The 26,630-nt window shown below is 38.3% G+C and overlaps 1 protein-coding gene and 1 long non-coding RNA gene across 2 annotated transcripts in view; one reads left to right on the plus strand and one right to left on the minus strand.

Moving 5' to 3' along the window:
• The window catches only part of LOC307163328 (CMP-N-acetylneuraminate-beta-galactosamide-alpha-2,3-sialyltransferase 1-like), a gene marked incomplete at its 5' end in the record, with an annotated part of 148,619 nt that overhangs the window by 75,012 nt on the left and 46,977 nt on the right, over positions 1-26,630 (minus strand). The window lies entirely within an intron of this gene.
• On the plus strand, positions 17,754-21,504 carry LOC307162926. The gene is made up of 3 exons (XR_013821993.1): positions 17,754-18,050; positions 18,749-18,782; positions 20,529-21,504. It is a non-coding gene; the product is annotated as an uncharacterized lncRNA (long non-coding RNA).

Below are 26,630 nucleotides of genomic sequence, written 5' to 3' on the forward strand. Positions count from 1 at the left end.
TTCGAAAATCCATGTAAAGTTTAAGCTTTTGTCAAATCTCAAAATGGACATTTAAAGGAGAACTCCGGTCAATTTTAACATTGAGCTCATTTTTTTGTACATTTGGAGTGCTGTCAATACAGAGAACAACGACAAAAATCGGTGTTGCCTACACCGAGTTATTCTATTTTTAAAATTTGCACCCTGTTGACTTCAATGGGGCAATATTTAAACCTGCTTTTAGCCTCTTAACATCCTTGATGTGTCATTAGAAGTGCACAGAAAATGTGAGTGATTCCTGTATAAAAATGATGTTATTTAAGCCAGCGCAAATACCTGTTTACATCCTGTTTTTTGGTTGAAGTCCAAAGTAGTCGATTGCCGAGTTCACGCGCGTGATCATAGGTAACTAAACCTATGCGCGTGAACTCGACAATCGACTACTTTGGACTTCAACCAAAAAACAGGATGTAAACCGGTATTTGCGCTGGCTTAAATAACATCATTTTTATACATATCTTTCACATCTACTGCAGTCAGATTCACCCGTGTTCACTCTGAAGGAATCACTCACATGACCTGTGCACTTGTAATGACACATCAAGGATGTTAAGAGGCTAAAAGCAGGTTTAGTACTTGCCCCATTGAAGTCAACAGGGTGCAAATTTTAAAAATAGAATAACTCGGTGTAGGCAACACCGATTTTTGTCGTTGTTCTCTGTATTGACAGCACTCCAAATGTACAAAAAAATGAGCTCAATGTTAAAATTGACCGGAGTTCTCCTTTAACTGAACGTACCGAAGGAGGAAAGTTTTTCACACAAGTTGTTCACCCCAAAATTAAAATAATGTCATTAATTACTCCTGCAAGACTTCTGTTCATCTTCAGAACAAAAATGAAGATCTTTTTAATGAAATCTGAGAGCTTTCTCTTCTTCTGTTGACAGCTTAAGCAACTACCACTTTCAAGCTCCAGAAAGGTAGTAAAGACATCATTAAAGTAACATGAGAATACTTTTTCTGCACAAAAAAACCCCCTAAAATAACGACTTTATTCAACTATTCATGTTCTTCATGTGGGCCTCTGAGAGTTCACGTAGTGTAAACAGCGCAGCGCTTCTGGGTTGTACGTCAGAACGTAGACTCACTATTGGCCGACGTTGGTCATGCGTGTGATGCTGGCCAATAGTGAGTCTACGTGCTGATGTACAATCCAGAAGCGCTGCGCTGTTTACACTACGTGAACTCTCAGAGGCCCACATGAAGAACATGAATAGTTGAATAAAGTCGTTATTTTAGGGGGGTTTTTGTGCAGAAAAAGTATTCTCGTCGCTTGATAAACTTATGATTTAGCCACTGTAGTCACTTGGACTATTTTAAACATTGTCTTTACTAACTTTGTATGCCGGCAAGTTTCAATATCTTAGAAGCCTATGGAGGAGTGAGACAGTTCTCAGATTTAATAAAAAATATCTTAATTTGTGTTACGAAGATGAACTAAAGTCTTACGGGGTTGGAACAACATGAGGGTGAGTAATTACTGACAGAATTTACATTTTTGGGTGAACTAACCCTTTAAGGAATATTGTGTTCTCTTACAGAAAAATGGCATCAACACTGTAACATTTCCCTCTAACTGTAAGTCTAAAGCTATTTTTAATGTAAAAAGCAGCAGCCCTGTCTTTGTATTCCATTTGGTTTTGTTTGTTTGTTTCTGCATTTGTATTGTTTTGCTTTTGAAAATGTTTTGAATCTTTCAGTTTGATTTTTTTTAAAAGAATTTTGTGAGCTATTTGGTGCAACACCAATATTGTGCACGTACCTGCTGATGTTTTTTCCCTTGTTTGTTTGTCTAAAAATGTATTCCACAACACTAGCACTTTTTAATGGTGCTTTGCATATATATATATATCTTTACCCATTGAATGCATTTAATAATGTTTACATGAAAATGTTTACAAAAATAAACCACGTTCAATTTGTATATATTGTTCTTGAATTATTTGCTACCAAAAGATATGCCATAAAATTCTATAAAAATAGAAATTTCTGTATAAGGATTATCCGTGAATAGTACAGAAAATGTACTGTTAATATATAGAATTTTCTGTTTTAGAGGTGAAGGGACTGTCTGTAATTTAACGGAAAATGTCCTGGTAATTTACGGAAAATACGGAATTTTCCATTTTAGGTTTGACGGAAGTGTCCGTCAATGGTGCAGAAAAACTCAGGTAAATCTACGGAAATATCCGTTTTAAGGTTTACGGAAGTGCCCGTACAATAACGGAAAAAGTGCTGGTAATTAATTACCAGCACTTTTTCCGTTTTTTAACGGAACTTTTTTTAACAGTGTAGGCTATATCGGGAGACATGATTTTTGTTTTGTAGGAAGCTTTTCTTTAAAGTGAATTTTTGTTTAATATTAAAGCCTCTTAATTTTAAATTTGTCATCACCCAATTGAATGGATTTAATAAAAAAAGAAGCGAATATTCCATAAACAGGCTCTAACTTGTTGGTCTTTCTACAGCAGTGTTTCAATAAATGGTCTATCTTTTCTAGACAGAAAAGTTAACAACAAAGTAATAAAAAAATGTATTTGCAAAATCTATCCCTGCCTCCAGATACAATGGTCCCCCTTGTATGAAAATATTAATTGGAATAGAGCATGGAGTAACCCACATACATTTTTAATTACAAACAAAGTAAAATAAATATAATTTAAAATTATTTACCATTATTACCCCTGTAACAAGATTATCTCTAAATTTATAGCCTACCGTAGACGAAAAATGCAGCTTTTGCTTTATGGAAACGGAAACGTTAGACTATTTATTCTATAATTGCTCACATAGCTCTTCTCTGTGGAATGATAGCCTACAATGTTTCATTAATGGACAACTTGGCTCAAACATAGCCTACATTTATCTAATTTTGATATCTTCTTTTACTTTTCTGACTCAAATTTCTCTGTACAATATATAGTCAACTTAATCATTTTGCTTGGAAAATTCTTTATTCTTAAATCGAAGTTTATGAAAAACTACGGTGACGCATTGCTGCCACATATTTTTTTCCACTCAATTGTCGTAATAACGAGATCTTATGTCGTTTTAACGACATATTTTTCTCGTAATAACGAGATCTTATTTCATTAAAACGACATATTTTCTTGGCCTTATAAGAACGTGTGTAGTCATGTACAAAATATGCCTTTATCCACATAAAATTGATAGCCAATCATGTCTTAATCATACGTTCAAATAGCTGAAGAAATAGCAGCCCCCAACGGACATTCATGTTAAAGGGGTGATGAACTGAGAAATCAAAGTTTCCTTGAGCTTTTGACATATAAGAGATCATCATACTATAATAATATCCTGTAAGTTTCAGAACTGAAAACTTCCTTGTTAGTCCAATAAAAGCTTTTATAGACATCAGGCTCAGCAAACGACTCGTTTTTCAAAGTGGGGAACAATGACGTCAAAGAGGATAAAACACCGCCTCCACAAAAGAAGATCAACGCCTACTTCAACACGGCCTCTTTAGCCCCGCCCACCGATTCGCCCAAACATGCTAAATAACATAGGACGACATGATGATTGCTACCGGATCGAGCTACTTCCAAGCAATAAACATGCTGTTTACTAAATATTGTGCAGTGCCTGTTTGTGGAAGAAGACAGTCTGCATAAGCTTCCTTCGGATTCCAGCATGGTTAAACTTTATTAAATCAGTCAATCACAATTTCCCGACACGGATCTGCCAGCAACATGTAAGTAACCATGTGTATTCTAATGCCTGATCTGCGATCAGTGATTTCGGTGTAATTATTCAAGTTCAGATATTTCTCTTATAATCGTTCAATACTGTTTATGCATCAGCGACTAAACGATCAACTTCACATAATTTCTCGTAGTATTATGAAAATAATCTTTTTTTAAACTGTTATTAAATTATATAGCCTACAGAAAGCGATCAAAGAACGATCCCTTTCGCCCAAGCTGTCAATCAAACAGCACAGCGCGAGCCGCGAGAGCTTTTCTGGACACTTACCAAACTCGTGATGAAATAATGACACTGTTACACTACACAACGAAGCTCTTACTGTGTACTCACATCGTGTTGGCATTGTGATTTGGTGTAAGCATTTGTGAGAGTGCAAAAATTGCGTTGCAATGATAAGATCTTTATTCACGCGATCAACAGACTGTCTGTCATCTGCTCAGTGCTCATGCTGCAACCTTTCATGTGATGGAATAGATTTAAATATAATGCTTTAAACGATACTTTTCACGATGTGTTAATCTCGATAGCTGTATTAGTAAAAACGTAGTACAAGTTTTCGAGAGAGTTCCTGTAATACTAGCTATTTCATTGCAAGCATGTCAGCCAATCACAGCAGTGGGCGTTTGCACTGCAGTCTCACAGCAGACACGCCCCTTAAAACGGAGTGTTCAAATCTGAGGCAGAAATCAGGCTTGGAAAAATGGCTTTTATTTATAAATTATGACAATTTTTTATGTAAAAATCATACTAACATTATAAGGGCACCCCAGGCAACATTATAAAATAATAAAACAATCCAGTTCATGACCCCTTTAAAAGATAAAATTCTGTACACACCTTATTAATAACAGATGAGCCCAGAATACGAACATTGTGTTTAATTCATAGACTGTAAAAAAATAGGTTTAATTGCATATTAGGCTAAGCATTTTCCTCTCATAGAAAACCCTTATAATAAAGAAAAAGCTTAATGTGGCTTAATACTTCAGTGATAAAGATCAAATGCTGTACACACCTTATTAATAAACCATACTATCCTACAGAAAAGCAGATGAGCCCAGAATATGAACGCAATGCATTTAATTATACGTTAAGCGTTTTCCGATAGAAACCCTTTATTATAAAGAAAATAAAGGTGGCTCTTAACGTGGCTTTCTATGGGAGGATGGCATTGCGGTGCACAGCAAATCCTTTAAATGGTATTCAATGCAAAACAAAAATGAAAAATAAAAGTAGCCAATAAAATAAACAAATTATTGTGGCATTAATTAGCCCACAAACAATATTTATTTTAAAGACTAAACGAATTTGTTTAAAGAAAAAAAAACAGCGTTGGGCGTTTATCTGTAGAGTGTTTCAGCCGCCCTTTTCAAACTGGCGCAATAAAATGCAACAGAATTTAATTTGTTAAACATGAAGGACTTATCAGTCTGGCATGGCCGCTCGCTCTAACGTTAACCTAGATAAATGTTCGCTATTATTAAGCGCATATCCGAGTGTTTGTGCGGAGTGTGGAGCGCGCACTGCATGGCACACATGGACGCGCCGGTGCCATCACTCGCATTTTCCCATCAACAGTGGAAACAACTTAAATACTCCATTTCTGGTCATACAGAAAAGAATAAAACATCAGTCGCAACTTTATTTGTGTAAACTCTCAACAACAAGAAAACGTTGTGCTTTTGTAAAATAAAAGAAAACGAACGCGCTTTCATGATCTCTGTGAATTGGAGCGCGTCTCAAAAATGAACCAAAAAACAGTTAGCCTCACAGACATGAGAAATATAACTATCTATATAAAGTTTATAAATAAAATAAAAATGTCCACCAACGAAAAAAATCAAATCGAAAGCAAATACGGTAGGCTACCATCTGATTATGTGATCCTGCCCGTATGAAAGGCGCATTCATTAGCCTACTTTTGCCGGTGCTTTGTGGCAAGTTTTATGCGCTTGAGCGCGGAATAGCCATATATACACCCAGGATTGAATATAAACGTGCGATTAGTCCTAATTGCTTAAATAAATTACTACTAGTCTAGAAAAATCCTTTAGTCTATGGCAACTCTAATCAATAGCCTACATTTAATATTTGACATTATTTAATTAGTAATTTTATCCAGCTCTTTACATTAAATTAGTTGAGTTAGCATAATTAGTTAATGAACAAATAAAATAATAAAATAAAGTTTAAATTATACCGGTAACATTGCTTATTCCACCACACAAAGGATTGTTTATGGTGACAATCCGTTATACATGTGAAGATTGTATATGGCTGTATCTTGAAGATTTTTGTATTGTATCTTCTGTTATAAAGATGAAGATTGACATTTCGTTAATTAAACAAAATAAGAACACAATGTTGTAAAAAATAAACAACTTAGGCTATCTGTTAGATGTGTTTTGACTACTTTTTGTTTAATTATCTCTAGGTAATGAAGATATAGCCTATTAACAAAAATAAATCTTAGGCTATATATAATATATTATATAAAAAAAACTTATAGGCCTATATAAAATATATTTTAAAAAAGGGCCTCATTGATTCATTTTGCCTGATTGGGGGCTGTTACTATTTGCATAAGCTTTTTGAACGTAGAAGTGTGAAAAAGGCGCGATAGGCTGTCTTATGTGGATTATAAAGGCAAAAAACGAGAAAACGAGAAAAATATGTCGTTTTAACGACATAAGATCACGTTATTACGAGAAAAGATGACGTTAAAACGACATAAGATCTCGTTATTACAATAATTGAGGGGAAAAAATAATATGTATGTGGCAGCAGCTATGCGTCACCGTAGTACTGCTCTTGATGTGTAACAATTATCGTCAGTTATCCTCTTGCGCCCTCTGTTGGCATTTGTACATACATATGTTCATTGTTTATATATTTCTTCATGTATTTTAATAGTGTTGTTAAATAAAATAAAATAATTAATTACTTTTAATACCCTACTTTATTTGAACCAATTATATTGCCTCATTTGTAATTATGTATTTAAGTAAAGGCTATTGTTCACTTCAGATCTATCTTTATGACCAAAAAATATATAGCCTAAATAAATAGTCGACAGCCCTAGTCTTGAACATTTGACCATGAACCTACATTGTTTTGCATTTTGTGACTAAACGACTATTTCCCTATCTTATATTTTTTCATTGTTGATTTCTTGAAAATAATAGGCTATTAAAATACTTTCTTGTCACCTTCTCCTGTAAACAATATCGTGTTTCATAGTGTGTATTCGCCCATTATGGTCGACTGTGTAAATTAAAATTATTACCACCTTCAAAAGTAAAAACTAAGAATGACACATTCCAGAATATTATGTTTATAGATTACAATTAATGAATTTATCTGTTCAACTTTAAAGTTGTTGTTAATAATTGTGCAAAAAGTTGTGACTTTGATGGTGTATAATTTGCATAGTCCTCATATCCACTAGAAAGTGAGTGAATTATAAAAAAAAAAAAAAACTATGTTCGTAAACCATTCAGAGATGACATTAATGACATACACAACTTTGTATACAATACAAAATTTGTATCAATGATATTTTCCATGTCATCAGAATACAAGAAAAGAATGATTGATTAGAAAGATAACAAAGGAAAGATAAGAAAAGCTAGGGGGGAAAATAGATATTATTTTATTGTGATGCGACATGGAGTCATGCTGTGGTGAGACGTTGGTGTCACGCGTCTGTGATGCGACGTGCTGTGGTGAGACGTTGGAGTCACGCGTCAGTGGTGCGACGTGCTGTGATGCGACGTTGGAGTCACGCGTTGGTTTCACGCGTCTGTGGTGCGGCGTACCCCTTCTGTCACGTAAAAGTACACGACTGTCGACTATGGAACGCCGTTGGGGACAATACCTATTATATGCAACGCGTGAAATTTGGACGCATTAACACGCACAGTTTGTACGCGTCTTTTTGGTCCGTGTAAACGCGAACGTTTTGTACGTCTAAACGCGAAGTTTTTTGTCATGTTATTTAAAGACACGATCGTTTGTATCGCCTTAACGCAACATTTTTGGCCGTGTATTTTTTGTTACGTGTTTCTAGACGAACGTTTTCGTCGTGTAAACATGACATTTTTGAACGTGAAATATTTCTGAGTCTTATTTGATGTGCGACATACAAATTTTTCTGTTTTAGTTAAACTGGTGATAATTTAGAGTCAATGATTAAATACATTCAATAACTGCATGAATTAACATTATATTATTTTGTAACATAGGAATTTGTCCTGTAGGTAAAGTGAGTGGTCTCTGTGATCCAACGACCATATTTCCCCTCTGGTTAATACATTCGAGGTGTCTATTTGGACCACTGCAAATAGCCTACTTGTTGGCAGAACTAATTACACTAGGCCAGTCTACCCTATATGTGGAAAAAGTCACCTCTTTAGTCAGCGGTTTCTGTGGCGTAACGTGTAAAGGGAGACCGGGGTTCTATTCCCACTGACAGCGCTTTTTTTTAATAACTTTACAGTTATTAAACGCATTTCAATAAAAATTATTTGACTTAAAATTCATTTTAATTCATAAAAGTTACATTTAGGGTAAGGTTAGGGGTAGCTCTAGGTCTTTAATATCTCAATAAGTTGCCATGATTTAAATATTGTTTTATAAATCTAATGATCTAATGTCAGTTATATTGCAGGATGTTTAATGCACAACAATACTGATGAGCAAATAGTAACTTTATCTGTCACTATTTATAAGTAAATAGCATCTAAATGTCTACTGAATCCACAACTGTTGCTATTTACACTTGGACTTGGACTGGCTGCCCCACAGTTTACGTGGTCCGCCTGCTGTAGTGATTCTGTAATGTTTATGTGTTGTATGATTGTGTCTGTGTTTAAATGTTGAAAAAAGATTTGTAAATTGTCATAGGCTACTGGTGCTTTGTTTTCTGCTTTTGTATTTGCCTTATTGTTATAATATAATTGTTAAATTTGTGATTGTTACAATATATTGTTGTTATTAGATTATTTTTATCTGACATATACAGTACACATACAGTATATGTGTATTAATTATTTCCAGTCAAACTGACATCCCGACTTCAAGGAGCATCCCAGAGTCTCTCATACCAGATTGATGCTGGCCCACTCGGAGATTACTCATTTAGTCATTAGTCATTTTGAAAAAAACAATAGCCACAGTATTTAGTATTTATTTAGCCTTTGCTAACTTTATTATTCATTGTATTTATTAAAGTTGAATGATTTATGGCATTTATTGGCACTATTATGTATAATTATTGACACCCTGGCTATGGCCGTATCCAGTGTTGTATGTTGTATACATGTTAACATATGTTATACATGTGTATATAGCCTGTTATAAGAGGATGCCAACTGAACGCAGTCTGTAAAAGTTCTTTGACAGTTTAATAAAAAAATTCTAAGAGCCATCGTAGAGAGCAATCCACTTTTCCACGTTACCGGAGACAAAAAAACTGCATTCAGATGAGATGCCACAGCATGACACAGCACTGACACAGCACTGACATCACAACCAACGTATAAATGCATCATTGACTCTAAAGTTTTACGCTTGCCTATGTACATGCCAACGTAAAATTACGATCTCATTCACGAACAAATGTTACGTGTGACGTTTGCATAGGTATTTGCTTACCTAACAGCACATCATCCCTCACGGAAAGAAATGTCGTCTGATGTTTATATATGTATACAGCAACGTGCCATCGCATCACAAATGCAAATGAAATCCTAAATAGAGCAACGCTATTGGCTGTTGTGCGGTCTGACGCGACACCCGAACATATACTTCGTATTTACGCGTACAAACTGTGCGTGTTAATGCGTCCAAATTTCACGCGTTGCATATAATAGGTATTGTCCCCAACGGCGTTCCATAGTCGACTTCGGTAAGTTATCCGTGGCACTATCCACTCGTCATACCCAATGAAGAAAACAACTGCGTCAGCCAGCGAACCTCTTCTCGATATTGTCTCCTCTCGTCCAGCAGGCAAACAATATGTAAACACTCTCACGACCGTGTCACAGTACCGCAAAACCACGAGCTAATTTAGCCAGATAGGCTAACAGGTAGTGATGTTACGTCTGACACTGACGCTCCGAAGCTTGCTTCGAACTCGAACGGTCCTTGCAATGAACCACTGCTTTGGAGCTTGTATCATTACGTCACTAGTCATGTGAAAATGACTTCTGAAGCAAACACACTAGGCTTGTTCGACTTCATGCAGCTCTGCGCAGACCGATCGGCGGCTGACTTAAGCAGTGCATGCCGGTTAGAAATTTTGTCCGACTTGATCCAGCGCCGACGCCACGTGACTGTGACGTATGCCATCAAAGTACCGCGAGAGCGATTCGAGAGTAGCCGGAGAACTCAGCCAGCGCAGCTTCTCAAGAGCGGCTGCAGGAGCTCTGATGACGACACAGCTGTTCCACAATTGGCCAGATCCATTGCATGACAACGATCACATGTGTTGCGTGTTCATGCAAACACCTTTAGTTCCTCTAAAGCGCACAAATCAGTTTTTTATAACAGTAAACACTCTTGTCATGTAGTTGCAATGTTATATTGTGTCATGTTTATCAAAATAAAACTGATTAAAAAACGTAGACTCCACTTCATTGATAGTAGCTTATGTTGAACTTTATTCTTGTTCAAACAGACGCTGTGTGAAGCAGTAGGCTACATAAAGTATTGAATGAAAATGTCTCTGAAACATCTGTGGATTATTTGGCAAATATTGCATTTATTTCACTTCAGCTGTGGTAAAGTATGCAAACACCACGTGAGCGGTCACTACGGGAACCAGAAAGTGTCCGACTTCACGTCTCCGTTTGCAGCTCCTGCACGCGGCTACTCTCGCCGATCGGTTACATCCAGCCGCAGCAGATGTCCAACACACCTACTGGTTCACTCCTGTAGTGAACCACCTGACTGCTTTGACAGCCCAATCCAGTGTTGACAGGTTTGAAACCTAGCGGCTGTATTTTTTATAAAAGTGAAGGTAAAAAAAAAAACATAGAAACCATTACAGAAATTCTATTGGATTTAATGGTTTTCATGGGAATTTTATTGGTTGTAATGGGAATTATAGTGGTCTCTGTGGGTCTATGATATGTGTTGGGTTGTATTGGTGGGGGCATTAAATCCTAATGGAATATGTCCCAAACACACAGTTACAAAAAAGAATTATGTAGTGGTTTAAATGGTAAAAGCCAATGGTTCCTATTTTAATATAAACCCATTAGAATTTCTGTGATGGTTTCCAACTTTTTTTTAAGCTGGTCTGATCTTCTGTCCTTGTCTAAAGAAATAATTACACACACACACACACATCATGCTTAATGTTTTATTATCAAGGTGAACACATGAAATTCATCAGTAGGCTATCTGTAAAATTCACCTACATAAATGAGTAGCACTAACACTGTTTCAGCTTTGATCGCCTCGGTGAACACCAAGCGGCAACCTCCCCGTCTCTCTCTTGAAACCAACACGGAAGTCAGTTAAACTGCAATTCATTGACTAGCCGCTTGAGGCTGTTGTCAGAAGGGAGTCAAATCTGTATCTCCCCCATGTTAAAATGGCTAATTTTACAGCAGAAAAAAACGTGTTTACAGCCTGGTGTCTGTATGTGGCTTTGGTCTATACAGCTAAGTTTGCCCTTCATGACAACTGTGAGGGGGGTGATTTTTTTTATAACTCATCCGTTTAGTTGATTAATATTTAAAGTTCTGCATAATTAAGGGTGTGGCGTGGCCACTTGAGTGACAGGTGGATTGCCGCTGATGTCAATGCTAGCCGTTTGTCTGCTGTTAGCAGTCACTTCACCTCAGCAAATGTTGCTGCTGAACTTGCCATCTCTGCAGTGTTTGTGCTTTTTTTCGGGATTATTTCATACAATTTAATACACCCACTACTTCGCCCACGGCTTAGGATTCCGTCGTTGTCGTCGAGTATCGTTCGAGAGAACAACCAGCGCTGTATTTCAGTTGTTTTCCTCTGTGAACATGCACTAATGGATGTCTGACAATTTCGTTGGTTTTTGGGGTTTTCAGATTTAAAAACGTCAATAAAGGCTCGTTCGTTCTGCCCTGCCGGAACAGATAGATTATAATATGTTTATGTACCGTCAGATGAAATCATGCAGACGTCGGCGCTTTCTCCGTCCATGCAAAAAATGCACATCCTTGAATGAGCGCGGATTTTCTATCGCATTTACTTGATCTTCATAGGCAGTATATCTATGATTTAACCCATTTGAGAGGCGGCCAAAATCAGAATTTAAAATGTAGGCTACTGAATAAGCTCTCTACGAACTTGACGAGCGATGCCGCGCTGACGGACCAAAGACTATAAAAAAAAGTGACTGACATGTACAGTGTGACATGTATGCACAAATCACTGTCACACACACACACACACACACACACACACTCAAGAGTAATATTAACTTAAGTTACTGCATAATACATTTTCAACTAGCAGAATAGTACAGAATCACGATACACAGTCTCACTTGTAGCCATGTCTTTTAACTATTATAATATTTCGAAGGGCAAAAATAGGAACTTTTAATTGGCTTTACATCATCAACTGTCACTATAGCGCGAGGCCCTGTGCAGTCGCGACTTGGTACTGTAAGCAGCATAACATTATAGCATTACCTCACCAGCCTGATGCTGCGTTCTATTATTTATCCGTGTCGGAGTTCCGACTAGGAAGACAGACGTTGCCTAGCAACATGCACCAACACGCCCCCTTTCCTCGGATTTTGCCGCTCGGAAGTTTGGACAACCGTGAGGACCCCGAGCAAGAATTCCGATACGGAATCCAAGATGGCTGCGCCCTGTGTTACTTGTTTTCATTGTTTTTGTACCGCTTTGGTTGTTTAAATGACGTTGTTTAAATTTTAATCACTCGTCGTATTACTGCAATACCTTACTGCGTCCGTATCACTGCCTGTGGGTATGGGAATCGGTCTTGTTGTGAGTGCAATATTTAATGAAGCCTCGTTTCAAACGGGTGTTACTAACGTGGCTAGCGTTGCTAACAGAAGGTAAACTTATAAGCACATACTCATTTTGGAGCGCCTGGTACTCGACCAGTGCTACCATCCAACAGCTTTCCGAGTGGCGTCCATGTTTTTCTCCGACTCGGACGCACAAAACATACCAGAATGCTTGAAGTGTAGAAGTGACGTCATATCCGAGGTCCGAGTCGGTTCGTTGACAATAATAGAACGCAGCATGAGCTAACCGACCGTTTATGAGCTAACTCGATCACGTCGAGCTAGGTGGTGATTTCAGATAGACACAGGCTCCTGAGCTCCACTCACGCCCCGCCTCTTTGCCCATTTTCTGTTATCCGCGAGTGACGCGAGGTGACGCGAGGCCAAGATGGCGACGGCCGACTCCACCCACTTTAGGCTTCAAAAACGGTCTTCAGAAACCTACGGGTGACGTCACGGATACTACGTCCATATTTTTTTACAGTCTATGGTGAACACGTAATAAACGGGGCGTTACTTGCATTTTATGGTTGTCAGCTTTGTTGCATTACATTTACTTCACCAGGAGATGGTGCTGCAATTTCTATCTGAATGAAGCTTCGAGTAATGAACCATTTTCGACACAATTGTATCAGAAAGCAATAATGCTTCGAAACGCTTCATTTGGCCATCACTACTAACAGGTCTGAGCTCGCGTCACAGTCCAAAAACACACACCTCCGGTGGTATTTCACTTTCCCTCAGTCACGAACTCTTACCCAAAGAGCGAGCTTTCTGATAAAACAAATTATAGTCCAACTTAAAGCGTTAAGCCCACAAACTCTGTGCTAAATAGCAGACTAGCCCTCGTGCTCACTCTTGTTCTTGTTCTTCTTCTTCTTCTGTTTAATTGGCGGTTGGCAAACAACGAATGGTGTGCATTACCGCCACCTTCTGAAAAGGAGTGTGGATCTGGACTACTTACTCTCTATAATAATAATAATAAAAAAAAAATTATAAAGCAATTATATTCTCCTTAGTAGACCCGTTTCTCTTAGGAAAAGGAACCGATAGCTGTAGCATGTTTCTTCAGACTGTCTCTGTAATAACCCTCTAATCCTTAAGGGTATATGTTCAGCTTCAAGACACCTAAGTAACTTCTGCCTCTCATACTGGTACTTATTACAGGATTCTATCACATGCTCTATAGTTTCTTGAGTATTGCAATCACTACACGTGCCATCAGCATGTTTTTTCATTAAAAACAAGGTACTGTTCAAACCTGTATGGCCTAGCCTCATCCTAGATCACATCTTCTTCCTGAGTATTCCTATGTACGTTTCTGCACCCTCCCACATTCTTTTGAATAATGTAAAAGTGTCTACCAGTTGGTTCACTGTCCCACAACTTCTGCCACTTTCCTCTCAGTTTATCCTTAACAATACTCTTAATTTCAGCCTTACTGTATTTAATTTCCATTATCAATACTAGATCGCTCTGTAGCTTTCTTAGCATACTGATCTGCCAACTCATTCCCTGTAACTCCAATGTGAGCTGGTACCCACAAAAGTGTGACACTGATTCCTGACTTCTGCAGATTGTTTATTAATTGAGCTATGTCTAGTACAATATCCTGCCTTGTCTGAGACTGTAGGTTCTTAATACTACACAATGCTGAAGTTGAATCTGAGACTATAACTATATTTCTTGGCCTAAGCCTATTACTCTCGCTCCATACGAGAGCCAGAAAAATAGCAGTCAGCTCTGCTGTATAAACAGCTAAATTGTTATTTAGCCTTTTCATTACACCTATTTTTAGTTTTGGGATGACAAATGCTGCCCCCATTTGCTTGTCTTCTCTTTTTGATGCGTCTGTAAATATAATAGATCTATCCCCATATGTCTCCTGTAAATACCTTTCAACATAAGATTTATTAAATTCTTCTATTTTCTCCTTTGCCTCCAAGAGGCCAAAATCAACTGAAGGCACCTCAAGGATCCACAAAGGAACTGCAGGGTAGGAAACTGTAGGACACACAACTAGTTGATCTACCTCAACTTCACTCGCCTTTTCTTTAATGATCCATCCAAAACTTTCAATTTTTATGTTTCCTCTCTCTTGACAGTTTGTTAAAGAATTCAGTCCTATGTGACCCTCCTGATGCCCTTTAAGATTAGCCCAGTAGACCAGAGATTCTTTTACATTTCTCTATCATTTTTTGGATATGCAAGTGCTCACTCTTGTGCTCAGTTTCGTTTTTTTCTTTCTCTCCCCGCTTCCTGTTTTTCCCATTCTCGTCTCTCGCGGGATTTCACATAGTTCAACAGGATACTTTATGAATCACTAAATCTCTAACATTAACAGATTGGTTAGTGAGCTTCTCTTACTTAATGAACCATCCTTAAAACATTTTAAAGAAAACACAACTCAACTGTTAAATTACCAGGCACATCTGAACAACACAGAAATAATTAAATGATAAATCTTCTTGCATACGCATTAAACACTTTATCAAACAAAATAACAAAAGGACTGATATTGATCAGGGGTCTCATTTATAAAACTTTGCGTAGGATTTGCGTCATAAGTGGCATACGGATGAAACATAGGACGTGCGTACGCACAGAAATATTCGGATTTATAAAACCGTGCGCACGCACATCCTACGCAGTTTTCCCTTAATAAATCACAATCAATTCTAAATGTAGCGCAGCTTTTGCGGCTTCATGTCACGCCCATAGTTGCCCATAAATAGTCCGTGAAACGCCCACAAATTAATATTCATCGATTGCGAAATCATGGCAAACACAGAGAGGAAATCAAAAAACATAACTTCACTCAATGTGAAGTAGAAGTTATCGTTGGCGAGGTGGAAAAGAGGAGAAAAATGTTGTTTGAAGGGCACAGTGTGGGCATTACTAATGCCAAAAAGGCACTTGAGTGGCAAAAGGTTGCAGACGCCGTAAATGCTGTAGCCTCACAATCTCGGACCGTGGCCGAAATAAAAAAGAAATGGTCGGACATCAAAGTCGAGGCAAAAAAGCGTTTATAGCGCTCCATCGCCAGAGTGTGACAAGCTAGGCTACTGATGTCGGTTATAGGCTAATCTACGTGGAAATGGGAAATAGTTCAGCGCAAATGTAATTTCTTGCAGCTTTCTGAATGGTTGAGACATAGCCTACGTCATACATTATTTTATCAAAATAAAACAAACTAAAGGCATATAGGCTTTGCATGAATACCATTCCGTAGCTGATGAAGAAATTTTTACTATGAAAATAACTTTCCCCAGTGGACAATTAATACATCTATTTATCTATCTATATATCTCCCTAATTATCTATCTATCTGTCTATCTTGCATCTATCTGCTCCGCCAGACGGACACATTGACGAGAATATCAGTTTTGTACATTATTTCGTTCTGTTTACCATATTATTCATAAGGATGAATTGCATAACATGCCAATATTATTGCAGAACATATTTCACTTTTCTTTTCGCAAATATGTGTTCATTTGCATTTCTGTTGTAATTTTCGTTGGATTTTGTTTGTTTTACACTGCAAATCGATCAAACGGCTGTTCGTGTAGGCTGTTAATAAGACTTGCTTTGTGAAGTCTTCATGTTAGGCTATTTATGAGAGGCAGTATTGCCATTTCTTTTACACAACGGTCTACAGTTTCACACACTTTCACGTGTTTCTTCCATCTGCCGACGGTGTCGCCATTTCTCATTTCACCCGTTTTTGTGCGTACGCCTGGGTGAGAGCTTGCGTGAAGGACCGCACATTTTCCCGTCAAGTTTGCTTTTTATAAATACCAATTATTGCGTAGAGAGCGGCGTACGCCTTCTTTTGTGCGTACGCAACGTTTATAAATGAGGCCCCTGGGGCCTCATGTACAAAGACTTGCGTTGAATTCATACTAAAACATTGCGTACGGACAAAGCTGTAAATGTGCGTACGCACAAAAAAACCCAGATGTATGAATCTCTGCGTACGAAGGATACCACGCATATTCTCTTTGTACATCCCAGTTAACGTAAAATTGAGCGCACATGCACGAGCACAACGCCCCACCCAGTCTCCTCCCTTAATTAAATAAATTTAAATATGGTAATGAGTCCACTTTGGCAAAATAAAGCAGTAAGAAAATGGTGACAAGAAACGAAACTTTACAGAAAGTGAATTGGAGGTGCTACTATCGGAGGTAGAAACGGAAAAAAAATGTTTTATTTGGAAGTTTGTCCTCCAGAATTAATAACAAAATGAAAAAAATATGAGTGAGAGAGTTTGGCTGATGTCGTCAATGCGGTGGGATCTGAAAGTCACACTGTACACTGTAAAAAAAAACTGTAAATTTACAGGAAACGGTCTGTATTTTTTAACAGAATTTTGTCGTTTTGTCATTATACAGTGAATACCTGTTATTTTACAGATATTTGTTGTAATTTAAAGGTCCACTATTAAATTTACAGGTAATTGCTTTTATTTTGGTTTTACATTAATTTTACGTTTTTTTTAAAGGAAATTCTCTGTAATTTTATAGGGTTATGTGTAATTTTACATACAAAATTAAGTAATATTTTACAGATTATTTCTGTGGAATTAGAAAACAAAGAAAATAAGATATAACTGCAGAAATTAGCAGTCACTAAACATGTTTTCCTTAAAGATTATTAAGCATGTGGGGATTAAAGTGAGTTTTAAGATTTGTACACACATTAGGCAGGCCTATTTAATTATTTAGTCTTTTAATTTTGTCTTGCAAATAGATGTTCAATTTTGATCATCATTTGTAGGCTATTTGCCCGAAAATTTCATTTAGGCCTATATTTTATGTCTTTTATGAATCGTTTTTCCAAATCTGCGTGGCTTTGTGTGCGTTTGTATGTATGTATATGTGTGTGTGTGTGTGTGTGTGTGTGTGTGCCCGCGCGCGCGCGCGCAGATTCAAATTATCCGCCATTACGTTTCGTTGCTGCTAGTCCCGCCCACAACAGTTAGCTACATCTGTCTCTGTCGTCGATCTGTGTCAAGGGCAAGCGGGAGATTTGAAGTTTCAGTCTACGCTCGTGAAGTAGTCGTGGATTGTGATCACAGTGGTTCAAAGCTATAATCGTATTCGACAGAAGCAGCCAGCCGTGAGCAGGAGCGCTGAACACATATTAGTTGTTTGTAGTCTGGGTGTCAGTCCAGAAATAACGCGCCCTTTTTCAGTGAGCCTGGTTCGTCGTCACAGCGGACCTCATCCCGACCGATCGATCAACGGCTGAGGTAAGAGTCTCATACTACATGTGTGTACGATATTTTATATTACATTTGTGTTAAGTGGTTAGACAGTTTCCATGCTAACGTTAGCATTCTTAAATGATGTTCAGTTATAACTGGGTCAGGGCAAAATTTTAATTATCGATCTGTGTTAAGAAAGATCACTTAAACCCAACCCACATCTCTACTTGTTAACTTAAAGACCTAAAACAATCTTTAGTAGACTTGTTATTCATATTAAAGTCCATAATTGTGTATAAAATCTTCGTTATGATAGTCAGTAACATTAAACCAATAAATGGCGGGATATTTTGAAACACTGTCTGGAAGCTGAAAACTTTTCTCTTAAAAAACATACTTTATTTTATTATAATAAAATTGTAGTAAACACGTTTTTAGCTGATTTTTTACCATTGTAATAGCCACAGTTTTACTAAAAATAGGCCTACTAGGTGTGCAGCTAGGTCACAGTAAATCATATTCATTTAACATTACTTTCTATAAATGTAACTTAGCTAAAATCACATGGCAGCTCAAAATATTACTGTTAGCCTTTCCAGCTCAGCTTCAAGATCATAGTCATTTGAGTTTTTGCATTGTCCCAATGGAACATATTCTGACATGTGTAAATCTAATACTGAGTTTTAAAATAACTTGTGTGTGTGTGTGTGTGTGTGTGTGTGTGTGTGTGTGTGTGATTTCAGGTCACGTGGAAAGCAGATGATCATGGCAAACAAGGTATGGGAAGAATTCATTAAAACATAAAAATCATAACGGTTCTGATTCCATATGTTCATAACAGTCTTCTGATTCCATATGATTGCACTAAAAGTATGCACAAGGTTTGGATTTGCTACAGCAAGATTACAATTGTGTTAGATTCCACCCATCTTTCTTTCTTTTTTTAATTTTTTTTTAACTACCCACTAAGCAAAATGATGTCCGAAAGACTTCTTTTCAATGTCTTTGTTACAAAAATCAGACGTTGAAATGCCGTCCACTGAGGAGCCAGAATGAAAGTTATGACGTCTTTTTTTGACGTGTTCTGCACGTCCGATATAGACGTTCATCGAACCTTCGTACAAGGTTAAAACTAGTTAAAATGTGGCCATTGTGGACATATTTCAACATCATTTATGGTCTCATTTAGACATAATTACTTTGACTATTGCTGTCTTATGATCTTAGTGAGAATTAACAGAGGTTTAGATGTTGATATTCGTTTAATTTGAAGTGTCACCATTGTGGCGATCCGTGTTTGCTTTAGTTGGGCTCTTGGTCCCCGTTCCTTTTACTTTAACTTTTCTTTGGCTGCTGTAACAGTGTGTTTGTGTAACACAATTGTTGTGGCAGAGAAAGCCTAGAAAAAGTTTGAGTTTTATCAGTTCAATGTTGATGATGACATAATTATCACAAAATGGGCCTTTAATATTGTGTTTAAAGTTTTGTGTTTATATTTGCCATTAATAACCACCGACCTTTTGGAACTGCATTATTGGTGAAGGTGTATTTATTTGAAGGTGTATAAAAAGCATGTGCACATTATGTTTTGAGCAAGAGTATCATACAGTCACACACAGACATCAAGATTTTGGATATGAATCACAATAACGGTGACAACCAAAAAAAGCTTGGGAATTAAGGATGAGTTTTGTACTATGAAAGCTACCCATCATGCATTGCAGCATGAAGCTTTTTTTTTAATTGTCACCATTGTTGGAAATCATATGCACAATCTTGATGTCTGTGTGTGACTGTATGATACTCTTGCTCAAAACATCATGTGCACATGCTTTTTATACACCTTCAAATAAGTGATCATTTTAATGTTTTTGGCACCAATAATGCAGTTCCAAAAGGTTGTTGGTTATTAATGGCAAATATAAACACAAAACTTTAAACACAATATTAAAGGCCCATTTTTGTGATAATTATGTCATCATCAACATTGAACTGATAAAACTCAAACTTTTTCTAGGCTTTCTCTGCCACAACAATTGTGTTACACAAACACACTGTTACAGCAGCCAAAGAAAAGTTAAAGTAAAAGGAACGGGGACCAAGAGCCCAACTAAAGCAAACACGGATCGCCACAATGGTGACACTTCAAATTAAACGAATATCAACATCTAAACCTCTGTTAATTCTCACTAAGATCATCTGACAGCAATAATCAAAGTAATTATGTCTAAATGAGACCATAAATGATGTTGAAATATGTCCACAATGGCCACATCTGAACTAGTTTTAACCTTGTACGAAGGTTCGATGAACGTCTATATCGGACGTGCAGAACACGTCAAAAAAAGACGTCATAACTTTCATTCTGGCTCCTCAGTGGACGGCATTTCAACCTTCGATTTTTGTAACAAAGACATTGAAAAGACGTCTTTCGGACATCATTTTGCTTAGTGGGGCTCTGTCATTTAGAAACATGACTTTTCCTATCACTACTATCTTAATGACACATATCTTTTAATCCAGCTAGATGATCTGACGGTTGCTGCTCGCATCTCAGCCTACCTGATGGAAAATTCTTGCTGGATGAATGACCTTCACCTTCAACTCAACCTTGCCAAGACAGAACTGCTTATGGTTCAGCTTTCAGCCAAAACATACTTGCTGTGATCCTGCTGATTTGCCTTATCATTAGGAGGATCAGGCCCTTCCTATCGAAGCTACACAACTCTCTTGTTCTATCCAGACTGGGCTATTGTAATGCTCTCCTGGCAGCTCTTCCAGTGTCAGTCAAACCTCTGCAACTGATCCAGATGCTGCAGCAAGAGTTGTCTTTAAAGGTAGCCCTATGCCTAAACTCACTGCTTCAGATCTGTGTGTCTCCAGAAGCATGTGTTCTGCAAGTGAACGGCACCTTGTGGTGCCATCATCCCAAAGAGACACAAAACCACTTTCACTGACATTTACCTGGACTGTTTCCTGCTGGTGGAATGACCGGCGCAACGCAACACATTTTCAAGAAACTGCTAAAGATCCATCTTTTTCATAAACACTTCACCCAATAATACTAAATCTTTGTAAAAAACAACAACAACAAAAAACACCTTTCTATGTGTACTGTGCTAGACTAACTGGGACTTGTCACTGCACTTGTTGCTTTTTATTATCTTTAATTATTATCTTAATTGGTTAGTCACTTTGGATAAAATGTAATTGTAAATGTTAAAATAAGTTATACTGTAAAGGTATACGGTAATTGCTTTTTATTGTGGATATTTTTACATGTTCTAAATTATATACTAAGCTTCTATTTCCTATCAATCACTTATCTTGATGTTTAGTGTTTGTTCAATTACTAATACTGTAAATATGCAGGTAATTTGTACTCATACATTTAGTTAATTTAAAAGAAATTGGCTGTACATTTGCTATTATTAAGAACTTAATTAGAGATGTTGTGAAATTGGATCTGTACAAATAAAAAATAAAACTGTAAATTTACAAACATTTGTATTTGAATTTATGTACTTGTGTGCATTTTTTATACATAATTTCATTGTTATTTTACACATAAAAACTATATTAAAAGAAAATTACTGTAGATAGACAGCATTATTATATAAAATAATTTTATAAAACCTTAAATTTACAGTATTTAATTGTTTTAAAGGTGTATATGACTTTTTAAAACATTAAAAATCCCAATAATTACATAAGATTTAATGTAATATTAAAGATATAATCTGTTATTTAATTATGGAAAATTACTGTATTTTAACGCGATTGTTTTTTGCCGTTATTTTACGGTAATTTTCTGGCGCCCCAGCTGCCGGAATAATACCGTTTTTTTACAGGTTTTTTTTTTACAGTGTAGAGTAGACTGAGTACAGTTGAGAAACTTTTTTGCGTTTTGATTTTTCATACAAAAATAGACACTGAAAAGTTGAGACACCAATTTATAATGATGTGAAGGTAACTAACCATTCATTGAAAATATTAAAAAATAAAGACAAATAAAGAAAATAACAATTGGGCAACATTTTTGTTTATTCATCCATTTATAGGCTACTCATTCATTTTATTTAAATTAGCACTGGTTAAAATGTATAAAGCAGGAACAAGATATGTAGCAATATTTATTAATAATACACAGTTTAAATATCACAAATATCACATTTTATTTTCATTTGTGTCCTATGCTGGCTATTACGGCGTTTAAACTGTTAACACTGAACAACTAAACAGTGTGTTTCCTAATATAACTCTATCGGGGGTACAGTTGATACACGTGTGTCTCAACTGTCCCCCGCTGGCCACCTCGCACATTTCTCTAGATTTTGCATTTACCTTGCATGACACAATAGCCTACCATGAAATATGCCAGTTTTTAGGGCACAGAATAACGTTTGTGGTGATACCAGTTACGTTTAACAGTCACATAAAGATAATAAGCTATTCATTGTGGAGAGTGCATGGTGAAGTGAACGTCATATCTTAGAAAAAAAAAAAAAAAAATCCCGATATCTTCGGATCGGAAATGCGTCCGTTGTTCAAATTTCCCACGATCAAAGAGGACACTAATACGCACGTGCACAGCAAAAATCACAACTTGGCTTGCTGCGAACGCAAGTTATTTAAGGTGTCTCAACTGTACACATGTCTCAACTGTACACCGTCTACCCTAAATTACCTTAAAAAGAAATGGTCTGATATAAAGGTGGACATTAAACCAAAGCTGTCATTGCCATAGACTAAGGGTTGTATCAGTTTGCATATGCTTTTATATGTTCTTATTAATTGCAAAATTTATAGAAGAATATTCCCATAAGGCTCGTGTGACAATATATGACAATTATTTTATAAATAGCAAATTAATAGTAATGCTTCCCACGGTTGGTGGTGCGATAGACTTGTAGAACAATTCGTTATGTAATGTTTGCAACTTCACTTCATTGCCTGTAAGACTCGCCAACGGACAAAAACAATGAGAAATGTACGTACGCCAGACATGAAATTGGCGTGGAGGAACGCACATTCTCGCGTTAATTTCACTGTTAGTACATCCGACCGTGAGCGTGAAAGCTGGCGTACGCAAAGTTTTTGTGCGTATGTTACCGGCCTCAGACCTAGGGGAATCTGGGCAGGTACAAAACCACAGGCTGGATAGCACTGTGGGTTGGAAAGAAGTGGAGATACAAAAATTATGTCTTTCTCAAGCGCTGGATGTTTATTTCTCTTTCTCTTTTGGATTAAATATCTCAATAATACTACGAGATCATAAACCGTAACTTCAGCCATTACATGGACCATATAACATAGAAATGGTCTATAATACTGAATACAATAAACAAACCAATATGAAAAGCATTGGTATATATCAGATAAAATACAAAACCCATTAATAACATATTGTGAAATAGATACAAGTCTTACTGTAACGTTATAATATATCAAATATACATCAACAAATGACACCATATATTATATTATATCTTGAAACAATTGCTTTAGCACATTCAAATATGTAGACATTACACCATATACTTTAAACATACCGATGTTCACTTGACACTACTGTTTACAGTCAGTACAAAAAGACAAGAGAACGGAACCTTCATTAACGGTGACAGTTCAACCAGCGAAAGCGGCAAGCCAATACATACAGTATAAACACAGCATAATATCTTTCTACACGGAACATGACAACACACATCACCTAAACAACCGTACTGGTTATATACTCTTTCGATAACTTTTGACAGAGATTGAAAAGGTTTAAAACATACCTGTGGGTTGGAAAGAAGTGGAGATACAAAAATTATGTCTTTCTCAAGCGCTGGATATTTATTTCTGAGCGCTTGAGCTACCGTCTCCACGGCAACCCAACTGAAACAGTGTAACGGCTTTTTTTTAAAAAAAGTAACAAAACAGGAGAAGGTTTTTTTTTTAATTAAACTCATATATGTGGTCATTTTCTCTACCCATTACACTCTCCCCTACTTTAAGAGATGTCTCCCGACATCCAGTACTAAACTGAACTACTGGCTACAGTGGTACTCTCAAACTATCGGTCAGGACCTCAGGTAAGTATGGTCTTCAGGAGTCATCAGTCTGAACAGGAAGTAAGCCTGCAGTATGTCAATCACAGATAAGTAGTATGAAGGTAAGATTGTATGTCGATATCAATGTCTTTCATGTCCTGGTCCATGTCAGTTCTACTGTATGTCCATACAGCAGGGGGAGGATAGTAGCATCTCTCATGAAACACTGGGTAGGTCAGCATGGAAGAAGGGGTACAGTACATGGCATTAGTTCCCATTCTCCAGGGCTGGTAGGAAGGTTCTCCTGGCTGGTCATACATGAAGATGTTTCTGGATTTGACTGGTCGAGTGGACCTCCGCAGTTGCTGATCTACCTCTCTTACTGGCTGAGGAACAGGCACAGCATCTATCTCAGGATCCTGAGGGCTTTCACTCTCCATAGCATCATCCCTGTGTTGATCCGGTCCTTCCACAGCAGGGGACGGATCTACCCCTCTTGCTACCGGCATTGGCTCTGCTGTCACCAAAGGGTCAGCTGGTCCTGGCTGCCATACATTCTCAGACTCAGGTGCACGGCTCAACGGTTGATATTCGGGAGCCCCAACCCTTAGCTCACTGTGTAGCTCGGGTTGATGTGGGTGGTATCTGACAGCCCTCCTCTCATACACAGGCAAGGGTCTAAGGTTGTAGGAGCACTCCCCCTCATCATCTGAGGTGCCAACATCAGACTTAGTTGCTTCTCTGGTTGGCATATGACGTCTCTGTCCTTGGGGCTTTCGCTCCACACCAGTGTCACGTTCCTCATGGTTGACTGGCAAGTCACTGACAGGCAAGAGGAGGTTGCGGTGGAGCACCCGGAGAGTCTGGTCACCTGTTTCAGCTTGGATTCGATATACAGGTCCATCTCCCAGCCTCTCTATGACACGGTGGATCTTCTTTTCCCAGTAAGATCGAAGTTTGCCTGGGCCACCTCTCTCCGACAGGTTCTTGACAAGCACACGATCACCTGGTTGCAGCAAGGCTCCTCTGGCACCTCGGTCGTAGTGCCTTTTCCCTTTCTCAGAAGACTTCTTGCTGTTCTCAGAGGCAATCCGGTATGCATCCTGCATCCGGGAAGCCCAGGTCTGTGCATACTCCTGCCGTGTCTGTACCAGCCGATCTGAGTCGAGATTGAATATAAGGTCAATGGGCAGCAGTGGATGTCTTCCAAAGAGGAGGAAGAATGGTGAGTAGCCTGTAGACTCATGCTTCGTGCAGTTGTAGGCATGTACTATGCTGGGGAGATGGTCTTTCCACTCTGCCTTCTTTTCCTCATGGAGTGTTCTGAGCATCTGGAGGAGTGTCCTGTTCAGGCGTTCAACAGGATTCCCCTGTGGATGGTAAGGAGTAGTTCGGGAGTGAGATATTCCTGCCAGCTGCTGAAGTCTCTGGAACAGGGTGTTCTCGAATTCCCGACCCTGGTCATGGTGGAGCTTTTGAGGGTACCCGAAGCGTGGAATGAAGTCGTAGAAGATCTTTTCGGCCGCTGTTTTGCCAGACTTGTTTCGAGTTGCATAGGCCTGAGCAAAACGGGTGAAGTGATCTACTACCACAAGGATGTACTCGTAGCCTCCTTTACTGGGATCAAGGTGAAGGTAATCAACAGAGAGCAGTTCAAAAGGTGCGCTAGTTGTGATTGAGCCCATTGGTGCTTTCTCATGGACAGCAGGTCGTTTTTGTTTGATGCATGGGCATTGACGGATGACATAGTCTTCGATGTCGCGCTGCATAAAAGGCCAGTAGAACCGTTGCCTTGCGAGGTGGGTGACTTTATCAGCGCCAACATGTCCCATGTCATCGTGCAGGTGTTTGAGCACGGTTGACTTGAGTACTTTGGGGAGGACCAGTTGTTGATTTTGTCCTGCATGCCTGTACAGAATACCATTATCCAGTTTGAGCCTGTTCCACTCATGTATAAGTCGTCGTGTTCCTGGTTGGATTGGACTCCAGTCTTTGTCTCTCGGATTCCATCCGCTCCCTTTCAACCGAATCACCTCGGAAATGGGCTCATCTCCTTTCTGGGCGGCTCTGATGTCTTCTGGGGTGAACATGGGCGCACTCATCGGGGGAGAGTCGTCATCAAAGGCAGAGATCTGAAGGGCGGCAGCCCAGGACACATCCTCATCTCTCTGAGCTTTATTCCCCTGCCAGATGGCAGATACAACCTCAGGTGGCATTGTCTCGGTGTACTCCTTCAGGTTGTCTTGGAGTTTCACTGGAAACCTGGACAGGGTATCTGCATCCACATTCACCTTGCCTGGCCTGTACTTGATGTTGAAGTGGAAGTCGGCTAATTCACCAACCCAGCGATGTCCAACAGCGTTCAACTTGGCTGTGCTCAGGACGTAGGTGAGGGGATTGTTATCTGTATATACAGTGAATGTTGTTGCGTAATACAGATAATCACGGAATTTATCGCATATGGCCCACTTCAGAGCGAGAAACTCAAGCTTACTGGAATGGAGGTGGTAATTCTTTTCAGCAGGCGTGAGTGACCTGGACCCATAAGCAATAACCCGGAGTTTGCTGTTCTGTTCCTGGTAGAGCA

The sequence above is a fragment of the Squalius cephalus genome (assembly GCF_949319135.1).
Source record: "Squalius cephalus genome assembly, chromosome: 8".
Taxonomy (NCBI): Eukaryota; Metazoa; Chordata; class Actinopteri; order Cypriniformes; family Leuciscidae; genus Squalius; species Squalius cephalus.